The 21320-nt window shown below is 44.4% G+C and overlaps 1 protein-coding gene across 2 annotated transcripts in view; it reads right to left on the reverse strand.

The window, feature by feature from the left end:
* SLC35F4 (solute carrier family 35 member F4) overlaps nucleotides 1-21320 on the reverse strand; it is a 123953-nt gene that overhangs the window by 36666 nt on the left and 65967 nt on the right. The window lies entirely within an intron of this gene.

Below are 21320 nucleotides of genomic sequence, written 5' to 3' on the forward strand. Positions count from 1 at the left end.
TTCATTCAATTGTTAAGCACAGCACATAAAATATAAATATATTAGCTATTGCTCCTCTTAAACTCAAAAGTGCGGCAGCCCCTTTGCATGAAAGCAGTGATTTCACATCAAATATCTGGTCTGTGTTAGCAAAGCAGACGGGAGATTTCTCAGCGACAACTGCAAGGGAATTATGCAACGCAATTTTCTGGTTCCTTACACTGTGACAATATACACACGATTAAAGCAATTATTTTAAATAAACTTTGAATAATGCAACTCCTACAGAACCCCTAAATCAGGAATGCCTTGGGCAAAAGAGCCAGTAATATCCAACTCTCTATCAGCTAGCAAAGCACTGGAATTGCAGGAGTCTCTCTTCTCTTTTAGCGTCCTACAAAAATTGTCACAATCACAAGATATATATAGGCCACAGTTGGTCTAGATTCTTCCTCACTTTTCTTGAGGCAGCTAGGACATTTTCTTCCTCTTTTTCCTGCATCTTCTCTCTCTTCCACTCTCTCTTTATTATCATTATTTCTATTTCTGGAAGTTGTTTGCTTGGAGCAATGATAAAGTTTCATTGTACAAAGCGGTGATTTCCATTAAAATTGCTACAAGTCTTTTAGACAACTCCATTCATTTCTGTAAGCCAGAGTTGTGCTGGGAGCTTTCTTTGCCAGGAGGTGTTCATCAGTTCCTCTTAGGTGTCCTGGCTTCGCAGTTCTCTACCAAGAGAAGCAGCATCAGGTCTTCACCAAGCATTTGTAGGTAGGAAGCTTTACCATTTAGTATTCAAGGTATTTGCTAGAGTAACTATGGGAAATACAAAGAAACAAGACAGAAAGGGAGCTAATTGTACCGATATATGTTGGCAAAGTTGCTGATGTTTTAAATGCCATAACTATATACCTCTCAGCTATAGGTCTTGTGCCTTTGCTAGCAACTGAGAGCAGGGATTCCTTGCTTGGGGCTTGGTCCTTCATCCGCTACTGTATAGTCAAACAGGGAGAAACCATCAGCCCTAAGGAAGGCAATAAAGTGATTTGAAAAGGATGAAGAGTCACTAACCTAGAAAGTCACATGCTGGGCTCCCTAAAGGCAGCCTGCAGGAATCTCAAATGCTCCATACAGTAACAAGATCCTCTTTCGGGGCACAAAATGACTACTGCTAAGGGCATCAACTACAGAAATCCCCCCTTGAGTGCTGTAGAGGAATAGCTGCAATATAGGACGAGACCTCAGAGCTGCTCACAGCTCTGCCCCAAGCTCTTGTAGGGCTGGACTCGCCTGGGTGAGGGAACACATGAGGTTTCTTATCACCAGCCTGCTCTTGAGCTCCCCTCAAAATGGCAGCTCCCACGCTTGGAACACGTTAGCAATGACTGTCCCCTTCATTCATCCTTCCGGAGCTAGGACACAGGGAGAAGGATGGGGGGGAAGCAGGGTCACGGCTGGACCATCCTCCAGAAGCGGCCAAAGAAGAGCCTGGCAAATCAGGAGAACTGAGCTAAGGCATCCTAACGCATGAGGCAGCCCATGACTCCCCCATACCCAGGCGGGGTACGAAGCAAACCTACGGATATTATCTTAAATACACAGTCTTGCCCTGCACACCCCCTTAATGGTGGTCTCCTACTCCTGCTCAGGAGAGAGCAGGGTCTGCACTCTTTAGTATCAGGGAGCACTGCAGAAGTGCTTGAGTGGTTAACCCTATGGAGGGGAATGAGAAAGGGCAAAGTACTCTCCCAAGGCCATCCCTCCCACAGCAGCCCTGGGACACACTATGGAAGAGGTAAAGGGAAGAAAAACAGTCACAGCTGCCTGTTTTTCCACCCAGCGTGTCCTCTCCTGGAATGCTTGGAGCTCCCCTCAGGATCTTCTTCATTATATCCCTTGTGATTAATAAAGCTCTCTACCGTGACAGTCTCCTCCAAAGCATCACACTGCATCGCATAAAGCTAACCAGCTTTTACTGCTTATCTGCATTCAGAAGACTTCCAGCACTCTGTAACAACCACTAAACCACAGAAAATTATCTTCCCAATTTACAGAAGGAATTTTATTCTCCCCTCCTAAGTGCTGAGAGTCAGCAGACTTTGTGATCACAAGTCAAGTAATTGCTGGCTCTATAGTCACAAGGCTATCTATTAATACATGTCTAGTCCTTGAGCGCTTAGTATAATATAAACAACATAATAATAAAACACAGAGATTGTTTTTAGAAAACCATCTCTGCAAATGGGAGTTTATAATGGAATCATTAACGAACCTTAACAATGGTGAGGGTGAAACACATGAGACAATGTCAAACAATTCGAGACATTTCTTTCAGACAATTTCAGCTTTAAGGGCAGAATGTGATTGTATCTAAAAGTTGCTGCAATTTTTCAAAGGAAAAATCAGCCATTGTTTTAACATAGCAACTCAAAAGCCGTATGCCAAAACACAAAGAACCCTTTCAAGTATTCACCTTGGCGAACTTTGCTTTGGACAACAGTTAAATGAAAGAAGCAGATATAAAACTGATTCAAAAACAAGTGTGATTGGTACCTATAATTCATGTCGAAGACTGCAGCTTGAAAAGGATCAACTTCTCTAGCTGCACAAATACGAGCTTTGGCCATCTGTTTCTGTTCCTGCTATAAATAGCTGATTGCCTTTATGTGTGCAATGCTATTTGCATAGGTGCTCCAAGCCTTCCTATGCACTCTGTATCTCCTCTTTAAGAGTGTGCAAGAAAGTAATAAAACAATATGGAGTGGAAGTGAGTGAAACAAGCTCTGGCCCTCTCTCCTGAAGCACATCAGGCACAGATCCATCCACAAGCTGAATTTGACGTCCACGTTTTACCAAGACAGCATGATAGTTATTCCATAGGTTGCAAGTCAACATGAAATCTGTGGTCCTGTGCCCAACTTACCTCATATTTATGCAAAGCACCACAGGGAGAAAATATGGCTTGTTTTCCCCCAAATCAAGAATAAACTAACTAGTTTCCAGGTACCTTTAAAACTGAGATCTTCATAAGTAACTAGTGTTGTCACTTGCTGCAAATTCTGCATTCTTGGTCTGCAACACCTTAAAGATTTCTTACCTGTAGAGAGAGGAGCTTCTGTGATATCTGAAAATCTGGCTCAAGACATCTCCGACCGGGAGCTCCTGATCACTAATTAGTCACTTTTGAGCGCCTATAATTAACAAAATCCAGTACAATCCAATGCTCCATACAGTCCACATATCCACTTATTTTCACTCAGGGTGTCCCTTTCTGCCAGGGAAACATACAGTATGAGAGCGCCAATAATACAATGTTTAATTATACAGTGTAAATTATAACGCAGACAGAAATAAAATGCACGCTACCAGACTAGACATCTGTTCATACTTAAGGCAAACATTGTTAAGACACTAACCAAAACTCTCAAGCCAGATGAGGCATCCATTCCTTTGCATCGGTGTGATTGTAATATATAACCGTTGAATAAGGTATGGCAAAAAATCCTCAATCAAGATTCCTCTCCCATGAGTATTACACACTGGCCAAGAGTCCCAGCGGTCCAAGGCCTCTGAGCAGCATCCAAATCACTTCCTACCATCCTCCTTGGACAGGCACAGTGTACACTGTCTCCRGTGAATACTAGTCCAGAGGAAAACATGAAGACGCTGCGAGTTTGCTGATCCAGTAACCAAACAGCTAACCAGCAYTGGAAGCAGAGTGAGAATTAGAGCGTGCTGAATCCTATTCACTAACAAATGCTCCACACTCACAATAAWAAGGGGCTGTTGCTGCCAAAATGTATACCGTCCCGACAGCTTACAAAATCTCTGTTCACAGTAGTCAGTAATATATAATAAGGGATCTAGTGTAAAAGTAAAGACTATTTACTCTCCTTCGTTAAAGCTGTAATCTACATCAAAAGCAGCTGTTGAACCCTGTGAAACCACAGGTTTGTGATGAGTGTCRAACTGACAGACGGGTGTTTGCTTATAACAACCAGTGCTCCAGCAACAGATGTTGTGCACGTTCTGTGCTTCTGCTGACAAAACAGGCAAGAGAGAGTACCTTATCTGGAGACTGACCTTGTGGGTAAGATATAGAAGATAAGAAGGTATTCAGCTGGTCCCCATGAAGGCTGCTGCACCATCTCAGGTCACGAGTTGGTTATGGCATCTACAGTCCTCATCAACAAATTAATTGAGCTATGTCAGGCTCATGTTGGAGGGCTTTTTTCCCTACTGGAAACAATTAATAACCAAAATTACAATGTTAATATAATCCCCATGGGGAGTGACTGAATAGACAGTAAGTGTGCTATAGTCCCAGCTAGACAGAATCATCTCAACTAAAGGAAAATAGCTGCAAAATTAAATAAAACACTGGATTTCCACATTGATGATGGGACTTATCTCACTTGACTTCGGACAATGGCATCCTTTTAAAGTAAAGGGTGAAAAGTAGTATCGCTAGAAGGCAACTCATCTAACCTCTCTTAAGTGTCTATTGTAAAAAGAGATTAGTAACTCTCTGGAGGAGCCTAGTTTTTCCACTGACTATAATGGCAGTGAGGTGACTTGCTCACACTGGGACATCTAGTGTTAAGACACCCAGGTTAGGGTAGGTGATTCCAGTGAGAAGTACTTAAAGTTTGATGAAGACATAAAAGGACTTCTGCTGACTCTTTGGATCAGGATCCAGATCCAAAACTGCAGTCTTTCTGTGTTTTGAACACCATTAATTACAAGATCTGTATGAAAACCACTTTGCACAAGTCCCTGCAGCTGACAGGTCAAWTCATTCCCAATCACTAGACTATAAGACTTTTATAAACACGACCATTTTATTGGCTCTTTCAGACTGAGCATGTGTTTTGAGATGACAAGCTAAAGAGCCATTATGAAATTCATTTTATTTTGCTGAAATATAAATTATATGCAAAACACGGAAGAGATAAGCAATCCAAAGTGCGATCAAAACAGACGTATCCTATAAAAGGGCTTTTATGTGAAATAGAAGTCAAGGCTTTAGTTTGGAATTTCAACCCTCTTCTAGAAGAGCCAGAAGTATGTGGCAAGTGTTACTTGATTCAAACAGTGAACTCAATCCAGAACAACCTCCAGGACTTGCCAAAAAAAGAAAGAAAGAAAGAAAAAAGGATCATACATCTCTCTGCTGTCCCAACTTATGGCGAACAGATTTTAAAGAATCAGATCCCGAATTCCTTACTCGGTCATTACTCAGACAAAACTCTCACTGGCTTAAATACTGTTGGATACCTCTGCTAAATAACCCAGAATATCAACTCTGTTCTGATAACCTTTCCATTAACATCTAGCAGGCAGGTCATGGTCCTTCAGCAACACTAGCGAGTACTCACATATCACCTGTTGTGGACAGGATGGTGCAGAGCTTTTCCCTCTGCCCCTTTTGCGGGAACGATGAGTGTCTCTGCATGTACCCCACGGCTATTCACCTGAACACGTGYGACTTCTCCAGCAGATGCTACATATAGCAATTAACCATTCCCCAAGCGTAAAGCGATCAGCATGCACGAGCTTGTGCACCCTCAGGAGAGGCCGGGTGGCCCCGACTCAGAAATGTTTAAGTGCTCAGAGGGCCCAACTCACTTGTTTAAAGCAGTTGCTTTCTCAAGTACCTTACTGATGAAGGCTGGAGACGCAAGTTATCGTATCAGCCATAATGAGCTCTTGCCTGTCTTCTCCAGTTCTTCTGTCCCAAGAGCCAGACTAGTGACACTGCCCTGGCACTTCCACCTGGGAGCTGCTGCTCCCAGCTCTCATTTGGTTGGTGTTAAGACTGTCTTTGCCTCAGCTTAACTAATAATCAGGTATATTATACTTGAGGGTATTCATACCAAAGCCACATTAAAGTCTCATATATCTTCTTCACTGAGGCAGAAACTGAACTTTATCCAGACTTTTTAGTAGTCTACAAATACCTAGAAGCAGAGTACGYATCTCCTGCTAAAATCTCACCTCATAACTGCACTAAGCACTACTAAAGTTGAACAGGTTTTAATTCCCTTGAGGGCTGGGCGTTTATATACTGATATCCAGAAGCTCATGTTAACATGGGTTGCAATTTAGAATAAATCAGCTTAGAAATTCGCTCTTTAATACCCAGTCTTTTTTTTCCTAACAGAAAAACGCAATGTGATCTATTTTTAGGCTTCCCAAGCAGGCAGTTTATAGAAATCAGATTAATGGCACTAGCTAAACATCCACTCAAAGATGATGATGTGAAGATCTGCAGTGGTACCTACAGCTATTGTTCAGGACTCAACAGCTTCTCACTGCTGCCACGAGCAAAGGTCTTTTCAGTCCGTTGTGCCCCACCAGATCTCAAAGAGCTGTTTCTAAATGGATGACAGTCATGATTCCCGGCTGCTGGCTCTCAGATCACTGTGAAACCAGGAGTTTAAAAATGCTCAAATCACTGATAGCCAGTTGTGCCTTAGCTACCAGAGGCCAGTCCCTCTACACAGCTGAAAAGCTCCCAACAGTTCTGACACCACCAAACGGTAAGATGTTGCATATTATGCAGTACTACGATGCTTATTAACAAACCCAAAGTATTCAAAAGTTCCATAATATCAGCGTCCCCCACCAAAATTATATAACTGACTTAAAAATATTAACAACTATTGCAGTGCATTTGGAATTCCTTTTATTTGCTATCTGATTTTACAGACCTTACAACTAGTGTTTCCAAGACTTCCCTGGGATGCATGGGGATTAAAAATTCAAATAAAATAAACCTGAGATTTTCTTTAATCATGTGACTTTTAGAACATTAAAAAAAACAAACCCTGCAACTATCATGAGATCTACACTAAAGTCTCCAGAGCTGGCAACTCAGCTTCTTAAGTTTTTCATTCTATTTGTAACATGAAAAGACTGTGAGGTAAGAAATACTAATCTGCTAATGCAATTGAAGAAATATGGAAAAATATGAATTGTGACATGGAGAGCCTTTGTTTAATTTTAACTGGAGGCACATTGTTTCATGGGAACAGCAGATGTATCAAACTTAGGTGCATCTTTGACATTGAGACATCAAAAGAAATAAGACTTGAATTTCAGTTTGACAAAAGCAATAAAAGTTACCTCTGATATTAGAAAATAATTCAAATTCATATTTACAAAGAAGAATCAGAAGAATAAAAAGAGCTGCCTAACCAAAAAACAAAAAGGACTCAAGAGGAACCTTTTTTCAGCTGCATCGTGCATACCGCGTTACTGGCCTCGGAGCCTCTGCCAGGCTGAATGGATTCTGCTCTCCTAATCCTGAATCAACAAGACAAGATTTGTTCAGCGCTGCATCACAAATTTCAGCTTACAGGCTTTACTCACAGCCAGGCCCAGAGAAGAGCAAGAATCTCATGGGCAACACACGCAGAAATCTCCTCCGAAGCATGCACGGACCTCATCCGAAAATCCAGAACACGTCAGACTCCCTGCAATGCAGCCTGTCCGCTCGAGGTGGAAGGAGCTGCTCATCTGAGAAGCAGCACTGGCAAAATTATGAGCTTCTGAGACCACGTCACGAGCTCCTGACAAACCCTTGGAGCCTTCAGCTACGCAGAGTCTGGACAGCCCCCCTCAAAAGTCATCTGAATTTCAAACTCTTTTCAAGCTTAAGGAGATTAAGAAAAAGTTTTCTGCTTCAGCCTGGCCAATGTGTAACTCACTGGCAGTAAAACACAGCACAAGTATACATCTGCCTGACAGTCCGCAGCAACAGCAAAGAATAAATCTTGTATCAGTTTCAAATATCCAGTATAGACTTCCCAGACGGAATAATAAAATCAGAAGCCCAACTCTCATATTGCTTTTTTCGGGGAAAACAGCTTAGCTGTAATCGCACGTCAGATAATTATTTGTCTTCCCAATATTTTATTAACAAAACTGCCATGAGTGAAATAAGCTGTCTATGTTTTCTAATTCTGCAATTAAGAAGCGCCTCTTCTTCATCAGAGGAGAGCATCTGAGTTGAGACAATCTACATTCTGTGTGTMATCCTGACAGCAGTGCACGTCAGCTGGACAGTAAATCACTTCTTATATTTGTGCATCTTCTGGATAGTCAGCAGTTAATCAGATGGCTGAGGGCTTTCCTCAATACCGTAAACAGAACGGAGTATCAGGCTAGAAATCCAGGGCTGGCTACTTCCAAAATGTCTGTCTCTGTGCAAGCCCTGGGACAGGAGCAGAAGCTTGCACCATCCAGCATTACAGCTCTCATTACCACTAGATGGCCTCACAAAGTTCATTTGTCCTCGGACAAAGCAAACATAACCAATTTTTAGGATAAATTACAGCATGAGATAGTGTTTATGGTCATGTTAGTGGTGCTGCATTACCTTTTACAGCCCCTCTGATTGTCAGGACCGGGTGTAGCATTCACAGGGCTTTTGGAGCAAGACCTGAAGCTTCAGAAAAGATCTAAAAAAGGACTGGAGCAATCAGAGGTCTAAAAACCACTGTGTGTGAAGATCGAAAGAACTGGGGTTGAGCAACTTAAAGAAGACGACAGAGGGGAGGTAGCAAAGCAGCCTTCATGCACATTGGAGGTGCTTGCATAAAAGAAAGGATTAATTATGCACATCAGTGTCGACAGGGCCAGGAGTAACAGGCTTTAATTGCATTAATGGGAAGTTTAGTCAGACAACATATGAGCTGTTTAACAGGGAGAACAGTGAACCACTAAAGCAGATCACCCAGGGTATGAAATTCCCATCACGGGATGGTTTTCAGAACAGGTTGGAAGGTCCGAGATGGATGAAGCGGAGTGAACCCCACTTCAAGAGGACAGAGCAGGTCTATTTCCTATCATAAAATGATTGTGACAAAAATGTTTACCTTCTGAAGAAGAACAGATTTCCAGAGGTAGTAAACATGAGTATATAGAAATATGAGTCATCCAATGTGATTACAGCTGGGAACTTAAGCACTCCTGAAAGTACTGGCCTTGGGTTTCTTCTAGCTTGTTCCATTCATGCRCTCAGCCTGTATTCATCAAGCAACACAAGCAACTAGGTGAAGGAAACATGTCGTGAACTCCGAAAGGGTGCCAGAAGTAGGATGCACAGCAGAATCACCAAATGAGCATCCACTTGTTGCATTCGGATCATTAAAAGTGGTGGTTTTCAGCCTGTTCAGCACAGGCATCTCAGGACCACTGTTAACGACAGGTACGAAAGGTTACCGAGAAAAGCAAGCCTGCTGCCAGGAAGCATTGCTTATTACTCAGGGTCTTTGGAAGGAACTTAGATCTCTAAAAATAAAAATAGCTTGACATCCACCAGCATCAGGCACTGGCTTTTAGAAGGTTCCTTAGGCAGATGTGAAGCCTCGTGAAAAATTCCTACTACAGAGGATCAGAGCTTCACATAGAAGGAACCTGAACAAGCTACTCTGTGTCTAAACTTTGCTTCAGAAATTGCTGGTGAACAGTGCTGTATCTTTTGGAGGGGGGGAAAAAAAAAAAAAAAAAAAGGCAACTTAGCCCTGATTCAATGGGTGACATATTCAAATGCAAGAGTTTGGTTTAGGACTTACAGTAAGATTTATTTCAAGTAGCTCTGATGGTTAGTCATGATCATGATAAAGTCTACTACCCCCTACTTTCTGATACTTTATTTAAAAGCATTTTTATTTTTCATTTTAATTGCTGATCTGATGCCAGGGTGGCTTTGCCTCTGGAAAATTCACGCTACGTATATTTACCGATGATGAAATAACAGATCAAAATCTCAGCTGTAGGACATCAGCCTTGCTCCACTGCAGCCAATCCATGGAGTTAGCAGCTGAGTAACTGCAGTTGTAAAGGCTCAGCACAAAAATCCCTGCAGCATCTGCAGAGCCCTTCTGAAATCAGTGGTCACTGCTGAGTGTCAGAATCTGTCCATATTCATCAGCAGGGGTACCACAGAGGATGCTCATATACACCTAGACCAGTAGACATCCCTGGTACTGATATGGGCAGGAGAGGGATCCCATGCAAGTTTAAATCTCCTTCTTTTTCCCCCAGAATTTGAGTCAATTAAAAAAAAAAAAAAGATGACTAATTCAATTAATTATCAATCTGAAAAATAACCAGTTCTGAAGTTCAAGAGAATTCATTTGAGCAGTAGCAAATTTTTGAATTTTGTAGTAGAAATTCTTTACAAATTCTTTGAAACTCCAAAGTAAAATCCTTGCACTATAGAAATTAAAAATTTTGGTAGTAAGAAACATCCAACCTTTTCTGAGTAATTCTTGTCTAATCTTCATATAATCCTCCCTAATACATTTCAGTGTAAATCCCTGCTATGTGCAACATCTTATTAGCAAGACAATGAAGATAACACAAGAAAAGTCCACAGAGCGGCATTAGGGGATTAAGGAGGGATTAAACAGAAGTGACACAATGAAAATGTTGAAGCTGTATATTCACCATAATTGGTCTGATTTCTAATACTCTCACAGGGTCGGTTGCTCAAGTCCCCAGACTGGCCCGTGGGAACGCAGACTGAATTTCTGCTCAGCGTGAGTAGCGGTGGCAGGACCCAGCCATCATCTCAGGATTGGTCCTCTCTCCTCTTACAGCGTTCATGGAAACCAGGCGGTCCAAGGTGAAACTGCTCAAAGGAGGAGAGGGCAGCTGGASAAGGCTACCACGGGGATCTCGGCCACCGTGCAACGGCCAGGCCAGGGACTTGCCCCTGCTTTCCCTGGCTCCCCAAGCAAGGCCCTGCTTCACAGCTGCCGAGACGCGGGGCAGGCACATGACAGCAGGCTGTCTACAGATTTGATCGGCTCTTACTTTAAAGACTGGTGCACTCTCCGCTTTAAAAATGAGCCCTTCATCTCAAATAAATTTTTACTCGATACTTAAAATTAAGTCTATTTACTGCAGCAGAGCATGGTATTGATCTKGCAGTGGTTTAACTTGTCAGCGATAAATCAGAGCCAGCGGCAGATTTCTATTAAGCTACTGGAGGGCCCATCTCCTCATTAGGGAACATGCTGTGCTATCAGCGCTCAGTCCGCAAAACAATTAATTTGGCTCACAAGTGTTCACTTCCATCCTCTGCTGACCAGTGGCATTTTCAAGCTCAGGAGTGCCTCTCTGCTTACAGCCAAACGTGTGGAAGCATGGTTCACAACTTCATTAAGTGGTAGGAACTGCCTCATCTGCTCCAGCAGGCAGTTCTTGACCAAATTAGCAGCCAGGAGTGCAGATTTCCACAGCCGGTGGGACAGAGCAACCCACCCAGACGCTTCTTTTAAACTCTTCAATATTTAGGTGAATTGGTCTAAATACCTGCAGAAGGGTTGCCCCTCTCTTCCAAAATCTTTCAGTGCCTGAATGGAAGGAAGGGGGTTGTTTTTTTCAGTTATTGCTTTTTTCTGATGACCCTTCTGCAAATGTTTTGCCCAGCTGAGCAACAAATCAGAACCCACCAGCTAATTTCCAAGTCCGCATCGCAGCATTTCTGAACAGGCAATGCACCCTGCCTGCTGCCCCAGCTTACAAAAGGTCTCCTCCTGGTAAGTGCTGTCCAGGGAGAGGAGGAACCACAACTATTCCTGGCTCTTAAAAGCACRGCATAAGGATCCTAGCGCCACGTGGACTGCATATAGCAAGCACAGGCCACCAGCCAGCCTTTAACACACAGCTGGTGCGTACAGCCTCGCAGAGAGCCAGAGTCTTTGCTGGCACTCGTGTGCACTGCAGGCTCTCCTCCCTGGAGCATCTTGCCAGCTCTCCCCAGCTTTGCCTCCAGCAAAGACAGCGGCTTGGACCTCTGCGAGCTGGCACCATAAAACAAGGCTGGCCCACCATGGGCTGTGACTAAGCTGATAACTTTGGGGGATTAAAAATGCAAGAGTACAAAACCAGGCAGCAACACATCGGTGATGAAATGTGACCTTGAAAAGAAACCACCCTCCTCGGCAGAAGACTAAAAGGGCCACAAAATTGGGGTATGCCGTAGAGTGCTTTGTGGCGAGCTTCCTTCTGGATCCAAGCCTCAGGACGGGGGTGAATATATTTGCATAGGGGTAAGGAAAGAAGAAAAAAAAGCACTACTAGGTTTAGATGCAGTTGGGTATTTGGGGACGGAGTCACCCATGAGAAACAGCAATAATAAAGCTGCTGACTTTTCCATGTAGGGATCTAGCAGAACGGGTCCTATGGGAGCAGTGCTCCAGGGATAACAGGATAATGCAGCAAAATGGTGCAGAGGCCCTGGCARGGTGCACAAGCTCTTCTGCCTCTTACAGATGCATCTTGGCAGCAAAAATCTTTGCGCTAGCTTAGCTGTATTTTTCATGCACATAAAGCGCCTGCAGACCTCACTCTGCAGGAGCTTACTACAAATGCAGTTTCCTGGGGAAGCTCACTCAGGCCAAGAACCTTTTTTCCTCTCTCCATCAAAACTCCTAGAGTCTGGAAAAAAAAAAAAATCCATACGTCATATCCCTCCCCCCACCCCCAAGGCTTTTCAGTTTACAGGTTTGCACCGGTGCAGCTTACCCAACACCCACATCTACATTTACTGCACACACAAACTGCTATAATGACGCAAAGTATCCAGCGTACGCACCTCAGGATAACATATGTCCTTCCGTATCACTCTAGCTATGGTACAAGATGCCCACAGTTGAGCTAACCTGACCTCTGTCACGCTAYGTTCTTGTTTAAATAGACTTTTCCCTCGGGGATTGTCCCTTAACCAGCATTTTGAACTCTCGGAAAAGACAGCCTGTCTTACTGCAATCCTTCGTCCGGGATGTCTTGCTCTGTTCTGAGGAAGCCTATTACAGAAGAACTTCTCCAGTTATTATCTCCTGGGGCTTGTAACTGAAGAAAATCTCAGCATTAACCTAACTAATTACTTCAAAAGGACACTACAGAGGGTTCATCCTACTTGTTCTTTTATCTCTCCTTTCTCTTTTATATATATTCYCCTGCACCCTCCTCTTTCCATTGTGGGATTCTGGGTGTTTAATACAATTCTCTCCTGAATGCCAAAAGCAATAATAAAAATGTAAAAGAACAGAGGCACAGGACAGCCCACCTGAGTCAGGGATTTTATGCACATTAGCAAGTTGGTCTTTCAAGTGACGTGGAGAAGCGTTCGAGCTAATGAAGTTTCTTCCTCATCTTCTTTGGCCAGTGAGTGAGCTTGTGTGTGTCAGTCGAGAGAGAGACAGACACACAGATGCACACACACACACACACACACACACGCGCACTTGTCCTTGTGCTCCGTCATCCCAGCACTGAGCATGGTATGTTGTAGTCTGCACCCAACCCTTTGGCATAAGCCAGCACAGCTAAGGTCTCACCTTCTCCTGCCCAGCTCAAGTAACCCCAGAGCTGTGGAGTGGTGCTGATCCAGGCTCCAACATGGACAAAAGAAAAGTTAGTTTTAACCCAGTCCCCCAGGGACCTCGTGATGGTTTTGTCRGGGCAAGGGAGGAGCTGGCACAAGGGCAAGAACAAACGACTAAGCATACACAGGGATGATGGGGGAAAGGCAAACCCTTTGGCATCATGGCCTAAGCTCTTGAACGGATCTCAAAACCACATTAGTAGTCCTGAGTCCTTTAAATGGAGCACAAGCTAATGAGCTCCATGGAGCTGATAAGCTCCAGGTCCCCACTAGACCAGGTACCACCAGAAGGAAGTGGGTGGAGGTGGCTGATGCCYGGGGAAGCAGTGTGCCGAGGAGGCAGCCCTGGGGCAAGGGATGGGAGGCAGCTCTGCGAGGCGCTGGGCACAGGGAAAGACTGAGAAGACGGCTACAGAGATCAAGGGGAAGAGCAGGACAGAGGGCAGCAGCCCAGGAGAAGAGGCAAGGAGGCAAAGAAGAGGTAGGAGRAGAGCTGACTGTGGGTGAGTTTGAGGCCACTGGTGCCAAGCCAAGCGTTTTTTGGATCAGTCTTACAACACTACAGCCTTGCTCTTACTAGCCAACTCCACCGCTAGAAGCCATGGTCGTTAGGTGCTTAGCGCTGGCACGGAGTGGGGAACAGCGGGGAACACGGCACAGATAGGAGACCTGCTCTCTGAGCTAAAACTTTAGGAAGTCAGATTGAGCTTTAACCTCCTCTTCCTGTTATCCCTGCTCATTTAAGATAGCTATTTAAACACTCTTACCAAAGAGGGAAAAAGCTGTTTTGGGAGAGCACAGAGGGAATGCAGACTGAAGCAGCTGTTCTTCCCTCAGCAAGGCTCAGAGCAGCAGTGCAGGATGCCAAACACTCATCTTGGCGTACGAGCAACATGAGGCTCTGCAGGGAGAAGCTGGAGGTAACAAGGGAAACTTCTTTTGGATGCTCTGCATCCAAAGACCTTTCTCTTTGATACTCTATCCACACTTTGGTTTTGTAGAGCAGAGCCCAGGGTTACATAGTTGCAGATATGAGAAATCCAGCAACCAACATCCTCTGCAGCTTTTATTACCTTCTACCTGTGCTTTCCTAACCAGAGGCTCAATGTAATCACAAAAGCTGTGCTAAGCACAGCTGCCAAAACACACAGTCAAAAGCGCAGACATATTTTCCTGGTGGCAGGTGAAGCAACTGTATCTCTTTGCAGTGTCAACGGGCATCTATCAAACTAGCCCCTCTTCTGCCATTCCTTCCTTTGGTTGCTTCAGCTGCAGCTCCCTCTTACTCTGCTCTTTCAGGCAATCAGCACCGCTGTGTTTTTCTTAAAGTATAAAGCAAACGGAAAGACAAAAGTGATGTCCGCACCGCAGAGAGATCTGGCCATCTCTCCACTTGTGGAGCCCTGTTTTTCAGACCTGCTCTCCCAATGTGTCCCTGAGCAAGGACACCTTGCAACAGGACTCTTCGCAGCCAGGAGACCAGACACCCATGCGCAGGACCCAGCAGCAGGTGCAAGAGTAGCCTCTGGCAGCCTGCACCAGAATTAATGCATCTCACTTGACAATATTCCCTTTTGCTTCTGCAGGAGCTTCTGTAGCATGTGCAAATTAACCACAGGGCTCATTTCCTTTACGCTCTTCCCCACAGAGTTCATAGAGCTTTAATAAACTAGAAGAAATGAATTGTTTCTCTGCCCATTTTTCAACATGCGCCCGGGTGAGCAGGCCTTGCAAACGGGARGGCGAGGGCAGGCTGCGGGGCTGCTAAGCGATACATCCTGCGGTTCTCACCGGACTGCAGAGGATGGCTCAAAAGAGAGGCTGAAAGCCAACTGCTCCCTGATCTCGGCCCTTTCTGCGCTGGGCAGGGTCCCCAGCATTAACCCGATCTGTCTTGGCTCTATCGTGTGCCAGCTGTGCTGACCGCACGGGCTGCCCCTGGAGCCAGAGCGCCCGGCACAGGCACGTGCTGGCTCCCTGCACCCCCAACCAGGGCAACCGCAGCTGTTTAGCTGGCGTTAGCAAATGCCTCTGCCCTTAAACGATGGCTGCAGAGAGATGGCTGCTATTTTCCCCAGCAGCAGCAGCAGCTGTATTTTGGTTGTTTTATGGCAGGGTACCAGCAACTTTGTACAGGAAGCAATTCACATAATAATCTATACCGCAAAAGTCTTTTCCTTTGCATTAGTGGAATACTGGCCGGAAACTGTGATCGCAAATAGCTAAATCGCAGTGGTAATACCAGTATGTTACAGACTCTTTAAAAAACATAAATTGCATTATTCAGTGAGCAACACCCAAACAGAATGTATTTTCACTGGCACAACCAAGCTGCCACTGTTCTGATTTTCATCAGTTCTTTGCGTGTCAAAAATCAAAGATCAAGAAATCTCTCTGTGGGTATCTCTAGTCATGCTCATTAGCATTGTATCTAAGTGCTATAGACTCAGCTGGGCAATCTAAATTAATTTGAACACTAACCTGAGAGCTGCTATGACATAATTACAGCTGTATTTTTCAAATGACATTTGCCTAAATTCCAGTTTTTATTTTGTTGCAAGAAATTATCATCCATTCTCTTGACAAATCCCTGTTGCATCGCCGTGATGACTTTTACGGCCTAGAGTTGGCGCCACGCTATAATAATTACAGAAAGACAAAGTTTTGTGGTTAAGCTCCAGCCGTAACTCATCACCAGCACTGCTGCAGCCTATCGGCACGGAAACTCCTTTCATCTGCATTTAGATCAGGGTAACAACTGAAGCCTTTGACAAATACCTAGAGCCACATTTCACGCAAGCCAAAGTAAATGAAAGACGTGAATTCAAGGACTTATTTTACTGCAATGTAAGGGAGTCCCTGGTCACTCACAGAGAATCCCACATCACTTATATACAGAAGGGACCTCCCCAAAATCCCCGCTTCACTATGCTGCTGGGCAAGTGACTGACCCGGAGCAGAGTCCCAGCTTTCCGTGAGTCAATCTTTCTACCTATAACACAGTGGTGGAGATCAGGATCTTCCATCCATGCTCAGGTCCTCAATATAAAAGTGACCTGATTTCCAGGAGCCCTGAGCAACAAAAATTCCCATTGAAATCAAGGATAACAACAAGATTCAACACCTCTGAAAACGAGGACATGTACACTGAGGTGGCTAGGCTCAGATTTAGAAGCAAGTTTGCAAATCTGGCCTGCTATTTTTACTTTCCACTGAATCGTATCTTATTTATAGCTCAGACTGTATCAAGTATAGCATGTAGTATCCGCCCAGGAACTGGGGTGAAAGGCAAGAATGAGGACAAAAAGGCAAGAGGTGTTTCAAAAATGCAGTGCTGGATATTTGAGAAGAGGGACACACAGGGCAGGAGAATGGACCAATGGTGAGGGAAAGGCATAAAACATCTGATGTTGCTCAGAGCTACAGACCACTTGATAACTTGAGCAACGCGTTATCCTGAAGGTGAGGTTGAGCCAGGGAGCATGGAAATAAGAGACCTGTAATCCTCCCTCCCCATCCATAACCAGCACTAAAAAGCCTACAAAGCCCAGCAGAACTGAGTAACCAGACCTTAAAAAGGAAGGAGGAGGATTCAATATAGACAAGTAGACAGTTTCACAATGCCCAAAGTCTTGCTCCTTGAGCAGTCATCTTGGACGAAGACACCGAGCTCGATCTCTCATGTCTGAGGAGGTACTCTAACCACTATGCTACCATGTACRTATGTATTTATATTGCTTCTCCGCCCTCGGCATGATTTTGAGGCAAAGCGTTGTGCTATGCACAGAGCACCCTACTGTGAGATGGACACACATGCCCCTGCCCGCTGCAAAGAAGCTGGCTGGTCCTACACAAGAGACTGCAGAGTACCAAGCAGTGGTGAGAGCTCTGGGCTCTTGCAGCAGCCTCCGGGGAAGCCTCTGAGGAGCTCTACTGGTTAAACTGGGACTTACAGAACTAGGCAAGGGTTTGGAGGAACTCCTGCTCAGATCTCACGTCATAAAATCTCCGTAAGTCTCATTTCCAGGTTCAGGCCTGAGCAACATAACTTACACAGCCCACACTGTAGTTTACACAGAGGGAGACAAACTTTGGACTGCTGTGTCCAAGACTAGCATATTGCCCTCAGAGCCATGCCTTCCCTCGTAAGACAAAGGCAGAAGAAATACTTCACGCACAACAAATGAAAAAAAAGTACTGACCATTTATGACACAGAATTACAACTAGGTATAATTTAAAGTAAGCAGGTATCAATAAGCAACAGAGCTTGACATTTGGATAGCAGCTGTAATTCCCTGCCTCTTATCCACATGTCCATAATGGTATCAGATTCAGAAACAATCATCTCTTATTTTTTAACTTATATTCCTCATGGAAGAAATCTTTCCTTCCAACTTCCTCTCCAGACCATTTAGGATTAACAGGTAATTAGGTAACTCCAGAAGTATAAGCACAACAGATGCCTTAACTGTCTTTCAACCAGCCACTGTGCTCTGAGATCGATTCTCCCGCCCATTCATATGAGCACTTATGCCTGAGTGAACCCTGCTATATCTCAGGAGAGTCCATAGCTCCCTCTTGTGTCACTAAAGCACTGCTGTCACTTGCACCTAAGAACTCACAGGCTGCCCTTTGCATCTGGACATCTCACCTCTAAGCACAAACTCACCCCACTTGCACTGTCAGTTCATCACAAACCTGCAATGCCTCTGGCTGAAGCTGCAGTCTCATATTTTTTGTGCCTCCTGCTTGCACACGGTGCTTTCCAGGCCGCGAGGTCACAGATCAGTATCTCAAGGCAGCATCAAATGGAGCTAGGTGAACAGATGAAGTCTGCTTTCCACAGAACGCTTTGGGGTAGACACTGAAGCTGGATATATTTGCAGGAAGACAAGAAAAGTCTGCAGTGACATATTGCTGCAATTCTGCACCTGATGAAGTGGCCGAGTTTGAGGTTTCAAAGTACATTTGAAGCCAAGTTGGGAGAATAGCAATTCTTACATTTTATGAGCCTAAAGTATTCACTGTTCCAAATGAAGGAACAATTTTATTTTATTTTTTTTTAAGAGTTAGGAACAAAGTCAAAGAGAGAGATCAAATATAGCAAGACACCCCAAAACACCCTTGGCTTGGATGGAGCAGCAACACAAACATGCTAAGCATCCTGCTTTTTGCAGCAAGGAGCTGTCAGATTGCCTGACCACAGCTACATTAAGACAGTATATTTTCACTGACATTCTCCCAATGATGCTTTTCACAAACTATTCCTTTCTAATACTCCTCTTCAAATTCAGAGGAAGCGGAGGACCAGCCGAATCAGAGCCAAGATGCATTTGTATCCATTTTTGCCCATTTCCTCTCAGTTTATGTCACCAATTAAGTATTACCATTATGTATTAAATGAAATTAGCTTGCTGCTGAAAGGCAGCAACAGAGGGAAAAGAGATTTATACAGTGCGCTGTTCCCTGCTAAGCAGCTTGACTCTGATGGACGTTACCAGATATTAGTCACCATCAAATGAACCTTATTGGATCAGATGGCCATGCACATAATGAACCCTGGAGTGGGAACTACTTTTCAAGGTGACACCATCACAGCCACAAATAGGGATCACTGTGCCAAATACATCTGAAAGGAGCAGTAGTTGGCAAGCCAACAGTGGGTTTCTGTCTTTGACCCTGGCTGAATCAGAAGTCTGTCACTGCTAGGACCCTGGACCATCAAAGCCAGTGGAGAAAGACACAGCAGTGCAGGGTGGGAACAGCCTCATTGCTGTTTCCATCAGCCTTCTGCAAATGGTTGTCCGCAAAGCCTTCGCCGTAGGAGCTGCTCTGCAGCACATTATGGAGGCAACAACAAGTGGTAGTACCAGTAGCCTGGTTCCACAGCACCAGCTCCCCTTGGGACGCCAGGTCTGCAGCAGGGACCACATGTCCGCGTGGACCCATGTCCTGGGGGACAGACCTTCCGAGGGGTCCCCTACAAGCGCTAACAGAGGGCAGGTGTGGGGTGACAGGGCAGGGCCTGCTGCAGAAGTATGGATGTAGGCAGCTTCATCTGCTGATCCCCCCCTGAGTTTACCTCCTCACCACCCACAGCCTGGCTGGGGTTTCCTTCTCCTCATCTGCTTTACAGTTTGTCTCCTGCTACCTATTCCCCACCCTCCCTCCAAACCCATGAGACATCTCCCAGGCCCTCAGGGCTACCCGTGAAGCTCCCAGGCGTCAGCTGGCCTGGGCTAGTGGCCCAGGCACGCACAAGTACTGAATGGCAATTCAGGGTAACCTGGTTCACCATAAACATGTTTCACTTCAATCCCAAATCATTATTTAATAGCTGCGAAGTGCAAACAGCAGCTCCACGCAGGGCTAACGTTAAACCAAGCTGCAGCAGTCAAAAACAAACATCTATCAGTCAACGTGACCTGCCAGTTGGCCTCAGACACCTCAAGMCCCCTGGAGAGAGAAGCTAGCAAACCAAAACCTGCTCAGACCTTACACAAGGCAGCCCCTGCCCCGGGCTCAGCACCTTAAGGGCTTTAGGGGAGTCAGTGGAGATACACATAGGGCCCAGGCACCCATGCTGTTGACGCAGCTGGTGCTAGGACAGGGGAACTCTTGAAAGGACATACAGATCCGTGGCAGACATAACCCTTGAAAGCATCTCATACCTTCATACAGACAAGTCCCTCCTTTACCCTCCCCCTTTTGCAGAGATGAGCCCATCTCTAGCTGAAGAAATGTCTCCACTAATGAGGCTAGACTTCCAAATGATATTAAGTTACTTTATTATGCTCCATTCTCTAGGAGCTCTTTGCAAACAGGGATTATTCTTGCCAGCCCTTTATTACTATAAGCTGTTTGCTATAATTTTGGAGCAATTGGAAATTTCATCTTATTTCCAGGGGTTTATCACCTTCCAAAAATGTTCCTTTTCAAGCTAGTATTTCTCACACTGGCATTCAGCCTGGAGGTGAATTTCTTTGGAGAGTTTAAATATAATCTGTTCAGTATTTTCTTTATGATAATCGGCACTCATAGCAGTACAATCTCTGGATGACATATTTTATGCAAACCTGTGCTCTTTGTTTTGCTTTAAAAGGAAATCCATCGTAGACAAGACTGAGTGCCCGAATGGGATTTTCCATGGAAGCAAAAATCAAGACCTTCGAACTGTTCAACATCAAGAAACAGATGTAAAGTTGCTGGCTCTCTCCCCTCAAGTATATTTATTTCACTTCTATGCAATAGTATAACAGAAGCAAAGCAACACACACTCAGGAAAATACTATAGAATGGAAAAGAACTGTTATTCCTCCAGAAAAGCTGGGTATGAGTTCAAGTTTGATTAATTTTATGTTTAAACTGTGCTTCCCTTGGAACTTACTGTTTACACATACAGTATTTTGGATCACTGCCTTTAAAATGTATAATCATGAAAGGAGGTAAGTGTCACCAGAGGGACACAGCTACAACTTGCTCTAGGAATCTTAATCGAATTCCCCAACTTTGCTGCAATTAAAAACTTAAATTAACTCAGAGGGAGGCTGGTTTTTTTCTTCAGTCATTTTAATGGAAGCTGCTGACTTTAGCAGAATCTCTGGGGGTTAGGTAATTATTTACCTCTCCTTTTCCCTTTAGGAAATTTGAAATGGTGATTTTTATTTTACTTTCTTTGCATGGTGCTTAGGGTCTTAGCAAGAGAGCTACTATAAACTCATACACAACGTTAATTATTTATACACAATGTTAAAATGTGTATTAAGTATTGAGTATTTAGCAAGACACTGCAAATTAAATTAWAAATTTAGTTGCTTTCAGACACAGGACTTTTTAATGACCATTTATTCACCAAAAATAATGCTGTGGAAACTGCCTGGCACTGAGGCTGCATGCAGACACAGACGGTGTGATCCAGAGCATGCAAGTGACTCC

This window comes from Apteryx rowi, unplaced genomic scaffold, assembly GCF_003343035.1.
Source record: "Apteryx rowi isolate R43461 unplaced genomic scaffold, aptRow1 scaffold_13, whole genome shotgun sequence".
NCBI classification, from domain to species: domain Eukaryota; kingdom Metazoa; phylum Chordata; class Aves; order Apterygiformes; family Apterygidae; genus Apteryx; species Apteryx rowi.